This window comes from Scyliorhinus torazame, chromosome 13 (genome assembly GCF_047496885.1).
Source record: "Scyliorhinus torazame isolate Kashiwa2021f chromosome 13, sScyTor2.1, whole genome shotgun sequence".
Lineage (NCBI taxonomy): Eukaryota > Metazoa > Chordata > Chondrichthyes > Carcharhiniformes > Scyliorhinidae > Scyliorhinus > Scyliorhinus torazame.
Genome location: NC_092719.1, coordinates 131,945,770 through 131,960,357, shown reverse-complemented (window position 1 = coordinate 131,960,357; position 14,588 = coordinate 131,945,770). Strand labels below are relative to the sequence as shown.

The 14,588-nt window shown below is 44.6% G+C and overlaps 1 protein-coding gene across 1 annotated transcript in view; it reads left to right on the top strand.

Moving 5' to 3' along the window:
• Positions 1–14,588, top strand: part of bsnb (bassoon (presynaptic cytomatrix protein) b) — a 766,513-nt gene that overhangs the window by 464,763 nt on the left and 287,162 nt on the right. The window lies entirely within an intron of this gene.

The following is a 14,588-nucleotide window of genomic DNA, read 5'->3' as shown; positions in this document are numbered from 1 at the left end:
TCATTTCAAAAGAACTGGTTGAAAGATCGATGCAATGGTTGATCCCTTCTGTTAATGAGTGGCTAGAACTTAAGATTCTAGTGGGCATTGTGGGATAGTGGGCAGCACGGTAGCATTGTGGATAGCACAATTGCTTCATAGCTCCAGGGTCCCAGGTTCGGTTCCCGGCTTGGGTCACTGTCTGTGCGGAGTCTGCACATTCTCCCCGTGTGTTTCCTCCGGGTGCTCCAGTTTCCTCCCACAGTCCAAAATTGCCCAGAGTGTCCAAAATTGCCCTTAGTGTTGGGTGGGGTTACTGGGTTATGGGGATAGGGTGGAGGTGTGGACCTTGGGTGGGGTGCTCTTTCTAAGAGCCGGTGCAGACTCGATGGGCCAAATGGCCTCCTTCTGCACTGTAAATTCTATTTTTAAAAAAAATTTCAGTTGTGGTTCTGGATTTATCAAAGACCTCAATTGACTCTCAAAACCATTGCAATGATAGTTTTATGAAATTATAGATTAGTGTTTGACTGTTCTAAGCTACAGAGGAGGTGGAATTGAAATTATGCCTAACACTGTATATACAAAGTTTTTGATATTAGCTATGCTACCAGAGGAAGATACTGAGTAAAGGCCAGGTATTTCTCAGTTTGAAGCCGGCCAAATTGTTGGTAAGTCTGCCTCAACTATTATAATGAATTACTTCATGGCCAACATTGGTCTTTCTGCTTTCTAGGCCGAAGAGTGACGTAAAATCTGCAATTCGTACTGAATAGGTGCATCAAATGTATATGTTAGAAATAACAGTTATTTTCTTGACAAAGTTATCATGTTTCTAAGAGTCATTTATCTATTGTAGGTTATGAGCACACGTTTTGCAATGTTGAATAATGCCATCCATCTATTAGCAGTTTTGAGTTTTAAGCTATTCTTGCATAATCTAATTTTTCATTTAATGTCAAAAATATGGTTTAAATCCATTTTAATGTTACTGACCGCTTTTGACCCAATACGCTACAATGAACAGAAAAGTTCCATTCATTAACCCATGTTGAGTTCTGCTGGCTGCAAGAGAGCAATATTCTTCAAATGTATGACAGTGCCTGACATATAAATGCTGAGTGCCCTGCTTAAAAAAGAAGCTTCCACCTTTTGGAATTTGTGTAGCTTGCTAAATTTGTTGTTGCTTGTGATATTTCAGTGTGATACAAAACAATTCCTGAATAATTATCGTCACTTATTATGCATTGTAATTAAGATTCAAACTAAAGCTTTGTTACCCTCCTGAGTGATTAGCTCACTCTGAATCAGGAATTACACATAATTCACTTCAGGGAAAGAAATTCCAGCGAAGGACTGGAATAATGGTAAGCAATATCAAATACAAAAAGGTGAGAAAAATACAAAACCTACGAATGCAGGTTATGATCCATCTTGGCCTCTACCTGAGGACTCACCATCATAGATGCCAGTCTTCAGCCAATTTGATTTTTTCTGCATCATGTCAAGAAGCACCTGAGCATACAGAGTACAGCAAAGACTATGGGCTCTGATAACATCCCACTGTAGTTCTGAAGGCCTGTGCTCCAAAATTGGCACATTTCTAGCCAAGCTGTTCCAGTGCACTTGAAAAACTGGCATCTACCTGACAAAGTGGCACACAAGAGCAAGTGATGACCACTCCCAACAAGAGTGGGTTGAGTCACCACCTCTTGACTTTCAATGCCATTACCATCACTGACTCCCTGCCCTCAGAATCTTGGGTTACCATTTCCCAGAAACATAACTGGGCCAGCCATATAGAAATGTAAGTATAAAAGCAGGTCTGAGGCAGGGTACTCGGCATCGAGTAACTCACATCTGACTTCTCAGATCCTGTCCACCATCCACAAGACACAAGTCAGGAGTATTCTCCACTTGCTTGAATGATATCAGTTCCAACAACACTCGAGAAACTCAAAACCATTTCAGACAAAGCAGCCTGCTTGATTAATGCCCTTCCACCAGAGTAAACATTTAATCCATCCACCAACAATGCACTGTCGCAGCAGTATATAAACCAACTAAAGTTGCGCCTCAACAACTCACCAAGGCTTTTTTGGCAGCTACTAAATCCACGACCTCTATCACCAAGAAGAACAAGGCAGCAGGCATATGAAAGCACTATTGTCTGAAAGTTCCCTTCAAAGTCACACACCATCCTGACTTAGAAATATATCATCTTCGCTGGGTCAAAATCTTGGAACTCGTGACTGAACAACACTGAGCGTCTACTTGTACCACACAGACTGCAGCATTTCAGGATGACTGATCACTTCGGGCAGTATATTTTGGTCTTCCAAACGCCACACACACCGCATGAATGGATAAAAGAAATGTGGATTTTGCTTCTAACCCTCTGAGAGTTATGTCACCCATCTGGTTCACTGATATCCTTTAAGGAAGGACATCTGTCAGCCTGAGCCGGTCTGGCCTACATGTGACTCCAGACCCACAGCAATGTGGTTGACTCTTAACCGCCCTCTGAAATGACCGAGCAAGCCACTCAAATGGTGGCAATTAGGGATGGGTAACAAGTGCTAGCCCAGCCAGCGATGCCCACATCTCATGAATGAATCAAACCTTTTCTCTTATCATTATTGTCCCTAATTAGTACAACAACCCCATCCCTTCTTCCTTCCTTGTCCTTTCTGATTATATCATAACTGGCAATACTTTAGTTTCTAGTGCAGTTCTTCATGTAGCCTTGTTCAATTATTCCAATGGAGTCATTCCTCAATGTTGGTTATTGCCTCCAGTTACCCAGCTTTAATCAGGATGCTGTATACTCTGCTAGGAAGGCAGCTTGATTTATCATGTGCAGTTGTTCCTTTTATTTCCTTTTTACCTGTGTTTTACAACTTCCTTATCTTTACTTTGATTTAAGCTGGGAAGAATGTGGGCCCTAAGCTAGACAGAGATCTGATGGGACTAGGGCTGGAACCAATGCTGGTGCAGCAGCAACTGGAGTGGGATAGATTGGATTGGAGATGGTGCAGGAGCATTTGGAATGGGATGGACTGGGCTGGAACCAGCGCTGGTGCAGGAGCATTCAGAGTAATATGTACTGAGCTAGAGATGGTGCAGGAGCATTCAGAGTGGGATGGATTGGGCTGGAGATGGTGCAGGAGTATTCAGAGTGGGATGGATTGGGCTGGAGATGGTGCAGGAGCATTCAGAGTGGGATGGATTGGGCGGAGATGGTGCAGGAGTATTCAGAGTGGGATGGATTGGGCTGGAGATGGTGCAGGAGTATTCAGAGTGGGATGGCTTGGGCTGGAGACGGTGCAGGAGCATTCAGAGTGGGATGGATTGGGCGGAGATGGTGCAGGAGTATTCAGAGTGGGATGGATTGGGCTGGAGACGGTGCAGGAGCATTCAGAGTGGATGGATTGGGCTGGAGATGGTGCAGGAGTTTTCAGAGTGGGATGGACTGAGTTAGAGACGGTGCAGGAGCATTCAGAGTGGATGGATTGAGCTAGAGATGGTGCAGGAGCATTCGGAGTGGGATGGATTGAGATAGAGATGGTGCAGGAGCATTCGGAGTGGGATGGATTGGGCTGGAGATGGTGCAGGAGCATTCAGAGTGGGATGGATTGGGCTGGAGATGGTGCAGGAGCATTCAGAATAATATGTACTTAGCTAGAGATGGTGCAGGAGCATTCAGAGTGGGATGGATTGGGCTAGAGATGGTGCAGGAGTATTCAGAGTGGGATGGATTGGGCTGGAGATGGTGCAGGAGTATTCAGAGTGGGATGGATTGAGCTAGAGATGGTGCAGGAGCATTCAGAGTGGGATGGATTGTGCTGGAGATGGTGCAGGAGTATTCAGAGTGGGATGGATTGGGCTGGAGATGGTGCAGGAGTATTCGGAGTGGAATGGATTGGGCTGGAGATGGTGCAGGAGCATTCGGAGTGGGATGGATTATGCTGGAGATGGTGCAGGAGCATTCGGAGTGGGATGGATTGTGCTGGAGATGGTGCAGGAGTATTCGGAGTGGAATGGATTGAGCTAGAGACGGTGCAGGAGTATTCAGAGTGGGATGGATTGGGCTGGAGATGGTGCAGGAGTATTCGGAGTGGAATGGATTGGGCTGGAGATGGTGCAGGAGCATTCGGAGTGGATGGATTGAGCTAGAGACGGTGCAGGAGTATTCAGAGTGGGATGGATTGGGCTGGAGATGGTGCAGGAGTTTTCAGAGTGGGATGGACTGAGCTAGAGACGGTGCAGGAGTATTCAGAGTGGGATGGATTGAGCTAGAGATGGTGCAGGAGCATTCAGAGTGGATGGATTGAGCTAGAGACGGTGCAGGAGTATTCAGAGTGGGATGGATTGGGCTGGAGATGGTGCAGGAGCATTCGGAGTGGGATGGATTGGACATCCAGGTGATGCAGCAGGGCCAAAAGGATGGTTCATACAAGCAGGTATGGCTAGGCTGAAGGATGGGTGTGCTAAGATGGACTCGGATTGCATGATAACTGGATGGTAGCTTCCAGTACCAGCAAAATTCCAAATCCGTTTGATTACTTTTTTAAAGAATTCACCAGGTCGCAAATTTGTTTCTTAAAGTTACAAATTCGTGCAAAATATAAATATGTCACTGAATGTCTAAGGTAAGGTTGCTAGGATTCATCATACGGTCCTGCAGAGGGATCTGGGGGCTTGGCGTTGCCGAGTCTGATCCATTATTATTGGGTGGCAAATTCAAAGAAGGCATTGGGCTGGTGTGGGGGCAAGAAGACAGTTTGGGTGAGGATGGAATCGGGTTCATGTGGGGGGTCGAGGCGTTGGGTGCTGGCGATGGACCCGCTCCTGTTCTCTCCAGAGAAGTTTTCATGTAACCTGCTGGTAGCAGCGACATTGAAACTATGGCGGTAATTCCAACAGCATTTTAAATTAGGTAGGGTGTCGAAGTTGGCGCCAGTCTGTGATAACCACATATTTGAGCCGGCAAGATTGGATGCCAGATTTCGAGGCTGGGTGGACAAGAGGATGGAAGGTTTGGGGGACTTGTTTCTGGAGGGCGGTTCATGAGTCCAGAGGAGTTATCAAAGAAGTTTGGGCTTTCACAGTGAGAGAACTTTAGATATCTGCAGGTGAGGGACTTTGCGAGGACGGTCTTCCCGTCATTTCCATTAGTGCCCCTCATCACATTGTTCGAGAAGGTTCTGTCATTCGCGGGGATGGAGGAGGGCAGCACCTAGGGAAATTACGGGAGGATAATGGCAGAGGATACTGCATCCCTAGTGGAGACCAAGGCCAAGTAGGAGGAGGAGTTGGGCGCAGAATTAGATGAGGGGGTGTGTTGGGAGGCCTTGTGTAGGGTGAACATTTCTTCATTGTGCATGAGACTGGGGCTAATACAGTTGAAGGTGGTGCACCGGGCGCATTTAACTTGGGCTAGGTGAGTCCGTTGTTTGAAGGGTGGAAGGTAAGTGTGAGCATTGTGTGAGGAGCCCAGAAAATCATGTTCTAGGTTTCCTTCTTCAGCACCATGACGGCAATTCTACAGATGGAATTGGAGCCCAGTCCCTGGTGGCCATATTTGGGGTGTCAGACCCGCCCCAAGTGCAGAGAGGTGCAGGTGCAGATGTCTTAGGCTTCGCCTCGCTGATTGTTCGCAGGCAGGTGCTGTTGGAGTGAACGTCAGCTTCTCCACCCAATGCCTTGATATGGCTGGGGGATCTTAATGGAGTTTTTACATCTTGAGAAAGTTAACAATAAGATAAGGGCCGCAATTGAGGGGTTTTATTCTGTTTTCTCACCATCAGCTGTTGGGGGGGGGGTGCGGTTTTGTTTGAGGGTGTGTTTTGTTTTATTTTATTTTATTTTATTTTCTGTATTCATTAAGAAATATTTGTAAACATTTTTAATGTAACTGGAGTCCAAGACGCAGAGTGCGAAATGAAAGTAGATGGCTCACTGACCCATTTTGAAATGGGCTCAAGTCCAAAAACTTGGCTTCCTCTCAAATTATGTTAGGAGACCGGATCAATCCCCACTTTTTGTTAGGATACCAGATGAGAAACCCCAAACAATTTGCAATTTGTAAAGCTGTGAGGAAAGGAGTGATGACTCAGGCCATTAGGTATCTTTTATGTTAAAACAAACTTTAACTGAAACACAGAACTAACCACATTAACATGAAAGAAATAGCTTTACAATTAACAGTTAAACAGTTCTTTAATAAAAGCAAAAACTTGAACTTATGCCCAACACCGTCACTATATATATTCCAACCAAACAACCCAAAGCAGTTCAAAATCCACACATAAATAAAGTTAGCAACTCAGGGATACTTGCTGTTTTATGTGCAGACCTTTGGAGAGAGACTCTTTCAGGAACAACCTGAAAATCCTTCTGTCTTGCCAGACTCAAATATTATGGCAAAACTGCCAAAACCATGAACAGACCTGGCTCCTCCCATTAATTACATCATCTGTATCCCACTAAGATGTCTCATGACCTTTAGATATCTACTTAGTTCAGACTAAACACAATCCCTCAAATTGCTGGGTAATATAACATTAGATTACTATTTATATCAGTGACTACGCATCAAAGAGTATTTCACTGGCTGTAAAACAATTTTGAATATCGTGAGATTGTGACAGACACTGGGTGGCACAATGGTTTGAACTGCTCTCATACAGACCCAGGGGTCTGGATTCGATTCTGAACTTGGGTGACTGTGTGGAGTTTGCACATTCTCCCAGTGTCTGCATGAATTTCTTCCGGGAGCTCCGGTTTCCTCCCACAGCCCAAAGATGTGCAGGTTAGGTGGTTTGGCCATGCTAAATTTTCCCTTAGTGTCCAACGGTTAGGTGGGTTGTGGGGATAGGGCAGGGATATGGGCCTAGATAGGTTGCTCCTTCAGATGGTCGGTGCAGACCCGATGGGCCGAATGACCTTTTTCTGCACTGTAGGGATTCTATGATTCTACCACTCAAACTATCTGCACCCCAGGGAATCTCCTTTCTATAAACAATATTCCATTAGCCATCTCTCTGTAAACAAGTAAATGGTTATAATCAATGACAACCTCACCTTTGCGACTCCTTAATCACAGCTTTAGCAGACATATTGCCCAAATGAATTTGAACACAGGGTTTTTAATAACATTACTACTACAAAATATAATATATAACAATTTTCTACACTCATCACAATTGGCAGTGATGCAAAGTTAAAATCAAGGGCTTGAGTACAAAAATCAAGGCTGACCCTCGAGTGCGGTACTGAGGGAGTGCTGCACTATTGGAGGAGATGAAAGTGAGACTCCATCTGCCTGCTCGAGTGGTTGTGCAAGACCCCATATAACAGGGCTTGTCAGAAGAGTCGCAGAGTTAAGGGTCTCGTTTGTGTGTCCAGTCTCAGCGCCAGATTTCCAAATCCTCCTTGTGTAAAATCACAAGATTTTCCTGTCATAGGATTGTGCTGCTCTTCTGCTCAGACCTGCAGAAGGTAAAGTTTTAGTCAATTTCAAGATTTCAGTCAAAAACAGGAAATAAGAGCTCGATTGAGGGAGCAAAGAAATGGGTTTAAATCAACATTGCTGCCTTGAGTGGTTGTTGAGCTCTTTTGTTAAAGGATTTTGTTTTGTAAATACCTCCTTGCTTTGCTCATGGTCAAGCAGGAGGGTTGACTATCTTTATTTGCAAAGTCATTGTGGTAGGATTTTGGGTTTGAATCCAGTCACAAATCTGGTTGTGATGACTTGTGGCTCCAGCTGTCAAGTGACCTGCCAGGGGATGAGCTCATTCTTTTCCCAGTCATGTAGCTGTGGATTGGGTGATTTTTTTAAACACTTTCAATGGGGCTGACTCGGTCGTACTCCCTTTTGAAACATAAGTGTGTGCCTTCAGATCCCACTCTAGAATTTGTATGTAAGCAAGGCTGACACTCCAGCACAGTACTGAGGGAGTGCTGCACTAATGGAAGTGCCGTCCTTCAAAAGAGATATCAAGGCAAGGCCCCTTCCACCCTCTCAATCTATCGTAAGTGATCCCATGGCGCTGTGCTGAAACCACATGAACAGTGCGGTTATCATCCTGAGCACTGGCTGATTTGTATCCAGGAACTAGGGCAGCACGGTAGCATTGTGGATAGCACAATTGCTTCACAGCTCCAGGGTCCCAGGTTCGATTCCGGCTTGGGTCACTGTCTGTGCAGAGTCTGCACATCCTCCCCGTATGTGCGTGGGTTTCCTCCGGATGCTCCGGTTTCCTCCCACAGTCCAAAGATGTGCGGATTAAGTGGATTGGCCATGATAAATTGCCCTTAGTGTCCAAAATTGCCCTTAGTGTTGGGTGGGGTTACTGGGTTATGGGGGATAGGGTGGAGGTGTTGACCTTGGGTAGGGTGCTCTTTCCAAAATTCTATGAACTGCATCTTGGGTAGGATACTTTAATTCTCTGCAGAATTTATTGTGAGCTGAGATGTGTGTGGAATTCTAGTTCAGGACCAGAGATTATGAATAGTGAGAGAATAATGATCTCAACAAAAGGACGACACCTCGTTTCCATTCCCTCCAGGTTTAATTTTTATTTATGAAGAGGGGGTGGAGGAATTAACTTTTAACAGGCAATATGTACAGACTGGGTGAGAATTTGAAATCCTGTTCAGTCCAGCATCATTAAGATTGGAATATAGGAACAGAAGTAAACTATTCATTCTCATGTCTGGTCTGCCATTTAATGAGATCATGATTGGTCTATATTTTAACTCCATCTCTTCATCTACTCACCCTTGTTTTATAATCCTTAATACACTTACTGAACAAAAGCGCACAGTTTCAGCTTTGAAATTTCCTGTTAACCCCCAGCTTTATTGATTGATTGATATTTATTGTCGCTTGTAGTACAGTGAAAAGTATTTTTCTGCTGCCAAGGGAACATACACAGTGCGTACATAGGACACAAAAAGAATAATCGACTGAGTACATTGACAAATGGTACATCAACAGATAGTGATTGGTTACAGTGCGGAACAAGGGCCAAACAAAGCAAAGACATGAGCAAGAGCAGCATAGGGCGTCGTGAATAGTGTTCTTACAGGGAACAGATCAGTCCGAGGGAGAGTCGGTGAGGAGTCTAGTAGCTGTGGGGAAGTAGCTGTTCCTGTGTCTGGATGTGCGGGTCTTCAGACTTCTGTACCTTCTGACTGATGGATGGGTCTGGAAGAGGGCAAAGCCTGGCTGTGAGGGGTCTCTGACAATGTTGTCTGCCTTCCTGAGGCAATGGAAGGTGTAGACAGAATCAATGGGAGGGTGACAAGCTTGTGTGATGCATTGGGTTGAGTTCACCACATCACAGTTTCTTGCGATCTTTAACAGTTGTTTGTGGGAGAAAGGTCGATATTTCTACCATCCTTTAAACTGGAATGGCAGGAGGATGGGAACCTAAGCAGAAGGTTGATAGGGGAAAGAGAAACTAAGACAATAATAAAGAACAATAAAATGCAAAAATGATAGACCGAGTAATCAAGGGTGAGAGGCAATTAAGCCACAGACCAAAGAAAAGTTAGGATAATTAAACATGGCAAAAACGCAAGCTTTTGTATCTTAATACACAAAGCATTCGGAATAAGGCAAGCTGACGGTACAAATCAAAGTAAATGGATATGATCCCATAACCATGATGGAGACATGGTTACAAGGAGATCAAAACTGGGAACTTAATATTCAGGGATATTTGGCTTTTAGGAAGGACAGGGGGGAAAGGAAAAGGTGGTGGGGGAGCACTGTTAATAAGAGATTAAATTAGGACAGTTGTGAGAGACGATCCAGAATCCGATGATGTAGAATCCCAAGGTCGGCCAGTTGTCAAATGTGGGTCTCGGGAAAATAGAAGAAAAGGGCAGTTTTCCCCAGTATCCTGGTCCATATTTATCTCTCAATCAACATCACAAAAACAGATTTTCTGTTCATTATCACATGCTGTTTGTGGGATCTTGCTGAGTGCAAAGCCCAACAAGCCACTCGGTTCTTGGAAAATTAGGAATGGTCCAGCCAGCGTCACCCACATCCCATGAATGGAGAAAAAAAAATTGCTGTGTTTCCTACATTCCATAGTGACAATGTTTTGGAACCAACTTCATTAGCTATAAAGCGCTTTGAGACATTACGGCAGTTGTGAAATTGCTACATACCGGAAATAACGTTTTTTCTTGAGTCACCTGCCTGAGATCAGTTAAGTCAGGATTGACCACAAATCAAATCCAGGAATTCCTGGTCAATGTTGTTCAGTACCTTTCACGATACATTTACCCGCTGAAGCATCAACGATCTTGATGGAATAGCTACTAAATAAACATCCCAATAAATAAAACATTCAAAGACGTAACTGTTGAATGAATGAGCAGGTTTATTTAAACAAAGGTGATCAGTGAACTCCCAACTCTATGGTAGCACAATCACAAATAATGCTGCGACAAGAGTTTTAGTTTTGTCAGTCAATGTTAACAGTCAACCTTTTGATATTCTGGACTCAAAGGTCTTACATGGTTCATTGAAGTTTGCATTTATTTTAAGCAGTTTAATGCTGGTATTGAAATAATGCTGATCTGAAAATCTAAAATGAAGTGTCCTTAAGACCCCTTGCTTGTGAGTACAGCAGTGTGGATGTATCAAATTTGACCTTCTATTCCAGTTGTCCATAGTGGTTCTTCAATATTTTACATTATCAATGTGAAAACAAGCTCATTCTTTCTACTATTCCTCAAGGCTCATTGCAATAGGATGTGATGAATGGCTTGTGGACTGGTTTCCCTTTTGGGGGAATAACATTCACTGTTTCTCTCTGACAGCCTCTGTAATGTTCATGGGAGGCTGGATATCCAGTCCAGTGACAGAGAACACTAATCAAACATCCTGTTCTGTATTAAACGTGTTGAGATTCTTGCTGTTGTGGCCACATCCATCCAGCAGGGGGCTGGAATTTCCATAACATTGCTGATTTAATCCTTGTGAATGATGGAGGGTTTTAGGAGGTGTGACATTCTTTGCAAAGTAGCTAGTCTCTGCCCTGTTGTTGTATCATGATGTTGAAATGGTTGATCCAGATTAGCCTCCAGTCAGTGGTGACCTACAATATTATCAGTGGCTCAATAATGTTGGTGTCATTGAAGGTTGAGTGAAATGACTGGACTTTCTCTTGATCACTTAATCTGCAGCTAAAACTTATTTTGCAAAATGCCTCTTAACAATAGCACTACCTATGCGCCAATAGGAAATTATCTATATATTCCACTTGGGTATGTTCAGGTACAACCTCTGGATGATGTTTGTCAGAGTAGGAATATTCACACCAGCTCTTTTGCGGAACCCAGAAAAGTCACAATTGCAGAACTTCTGAGATGTGTTCTTCAACCTCCAAGTTCCAAATCATAGAATTTACAGTGCAGAAGGAGGCCATTCGGCCCATCGAGTCTGCACCGGCTCTTGGAAAGAGCACCCTGCCCAAGGTCAACACCTCCACCCTATTCCCATAACCAGCAACCCCACCCAACACTAAGGGCAATTTTGGACACTAAGGGCAATCCATCATGGCCAATCCACCTAACCTGCACATCTTTGGACTGTGGGAGGAAACCGGAGCACCCGGAGGAAACCCACGCACACACGGGGAGAACGTGCAGACTCCGCACAGACAGTGACCCAACCGGAATTGAACCTGGGACCCTGGAGCTGTGAAGCAATTGTGCTATCCACAATGCTACCGTGCTGCTGCAAATGATACCTTTCATTGTACATATTCATATATAATGCATTTTGACTTATTTTATGACTTGCATAACAATTGGTTATAGCGCTGAGACCACTGTTAGCCAAGCTGTTTCATTTTTACTTAGGACTGAGTAAGTGACAACTTTAGTTCTGAGGTAGAAGGCTCTGGTTTGAAGCCAAGCTCCAGGATCTCGCAATCTAGTTTGATACATCAAAACAGTATTGAGCTCATGTTTGGTTCTTCAGGTGGATATTAAAGGTCACATAATAAGAATCTTTATTGTCACAAGTAGGCTTACATTAACACTGCAATGAAGTTACTGTGAAAAGCCCGTCGCCGCCACATTCCGGTGCCTGTTCGGTACACAGAGGGAGAATTCAGAATATCTAATTCACCTATCGCTCGTCTTTCGGGACTTGTGGGAGGAAATCGGAGCACCCGGAGGAAACCCACGCAGACACGGGGAGAACGTGCAGACTCCGCACAGTGACCCAAGTCGGGAATCGAACCTGAGACCCTGGAGCTGTGTAGCAACAGTGCTACCCATTGTGCTACTGTGCTGCCCCACTGAGCTACCATGCCACCTACATGCCACACTTCAAAGAGTGAATCTTGGAGATGACCCAGCCAATATTACTTCCTGAACAAATACAGCGCCAGGGTCCCAGGTCTGATTCCCATTTGGGTCACTGTCTGTGCGGAGTCTGCACGTTCTCCCCGTGTCTGTGTGGGTTTCTTCCAGGTGCTCCGGTTTCCTCCCATAAGTCCCAAAGATGTGCTGTAATGTAATTTGGACATTTTGAATTCTCCCTCTGTGTACCCGAACAGGTGCCGGAGTGTGGCGGCAAGGGTCTATTCACAGTAACTTCATTGCAGTGTTAATGTAAGCCTACTTGTGACTGTCATGTGAGAGTACCTTTAAGAACTGGGTGTTTTTTATAAAATAGCTGTAGTGGATGTACCTTTAAGAAATGGGTGTTTATTGGAGAGCTGCAGTGATGTCAGAGTGGGTGGAGCTAGGCTGTCTGTCTGCTTTTACTTTCGCTTTGGACTTGCAGCTACAGGGTGTGTTTAGTTTTGTTTTGAGAGCTGGATAGCTGCAGGCAAAGCAAGGAGCTGTATAAGAAACTCTCTCTGCAAACTAAAGACTGTCTCCAGATCAATTTGGTGATTTCAAAGTGCTGACTGCTCTCAGTAGTGAATTTAAACCTGATCTCTGTGTTAAAAAGGGTCTTTTGTCTTCTGGATGTTAATAAGGAAAGATTAAAGTTTACTTATAGAATATTGTATCTGTAGAGAAGGTTGGTGTTGATAGTTGTTAAGATGTTTACTGTGGGTTTATAAAGTGTTAACTGGTTTCATAAATAAACATTGTTTTAATTTAAAAGTACTGTAGATTTCTGTGGCATCACATCTGCAGAGTGGGCCCGTGTGCTATCCATAACCACATCTATTAAAAGTTGTGGGTCAGGTGAACTCCATGATACACTTTGGGGTTCTCTAAACCCTGGCCCATAAGAGTGACAATAATACAGATTATTATTATTATTGCCCCACTAAACGGCAGCAAAGGGATCTCCAGCTCATTGGCTCAGCTTCAGCAGGAAAGTGTAGATGGGGCATGAAATAACTTGAACGAGAACCTTGAAGTGGAGATTTTGCTCAAAGCCCTTCCACTTCTCTTTTGCCCCCTCCCTACCTCCCATCCCCAACCCACAGTTGGTACCTTACATGCTGCTCCATGTCATAATAACTGATCCTGCTCGGCAAAGATGCAAGTGGGGCAGTCTTTCCCAGGGCCCTCACAGGATGTAAACCGACAGCGAGCAGCATGGAACCTGAGCAGCCTGCCTCTGGTCCTGCTGAATCCAAACCACATGGAAGCTGGCTAGAGCTGCAAAACTGAGATCCCACTCACTCTCCTGGAGGCAGTGGTGTCTTTGACATCCATTGGTCAAATGGAGCCAGGAGACTCACTTCACAGCTGGTCGTGTTCCAGCAGGATGCAAATGTCTACCACTACAGGTCCCGATGTTCAATCTCCTGAGGCACTGGTATTCTGACATGTTGAGGACTGTGCACTCTGTCGTGCAGGTATGGCCTCCTGTGAGCTGCACTTGCTCATCCCACCCTCACTGTGAAGTGGCATGTCAGTGAGCAACAAGCTGTTGTTGCTCCTGCTGCTGCTACTTAATGATCCACTTCTTATTGCTCCTGCTGGTGCTGGACCTCATCTGAGACCCAAAATCAATCAGCATTACTGGCACCCATACTGACCGATAGATGACAGCTCTGAAGTGGAGATCAGATGTGCAAGTAAAATCCAAGGTTGTAAAAATAACTTCTCCGCACTGGTACTGTGAGCCAAGCCTTTCACACATTCAGGCAAGGAAACAACAGGGGGGCTTCAGTACTGATTATCATATTTTCCTGTCACATTATCAACTTCCTCAGTTGCAGCAGTGTTCTCTCCTTGCTTTCATTGGCGACTTCTAGGAAGCCTGGGAAATCTGCGCACCCACAGTTGGTGGGATCGGTGCCAATTTCCTGGTTTCTTGTTAAAGTTCACACTTTAAAACCACCCACCCACTCCTTAACCCACACACTCCTGCAAGTTAAAATTCATCCCTGTGTGTGGTGGAATGTTTCTGAAAGCAATAATAATGTCCCCTTTGTATGCCAGCTTTTTCCTTCCTCCAATGCTGGAAACTTTATTTTAGAAACGTGACAGCTTTCTTTCCCCCATCCTGCTCTTCACCCTCAGATAATTGACGCTAATGATCTACTTGCAGTATTTTTCACATGGTTCCCCTTGTGGCCTGTCAATCCATATTGACTCGATAA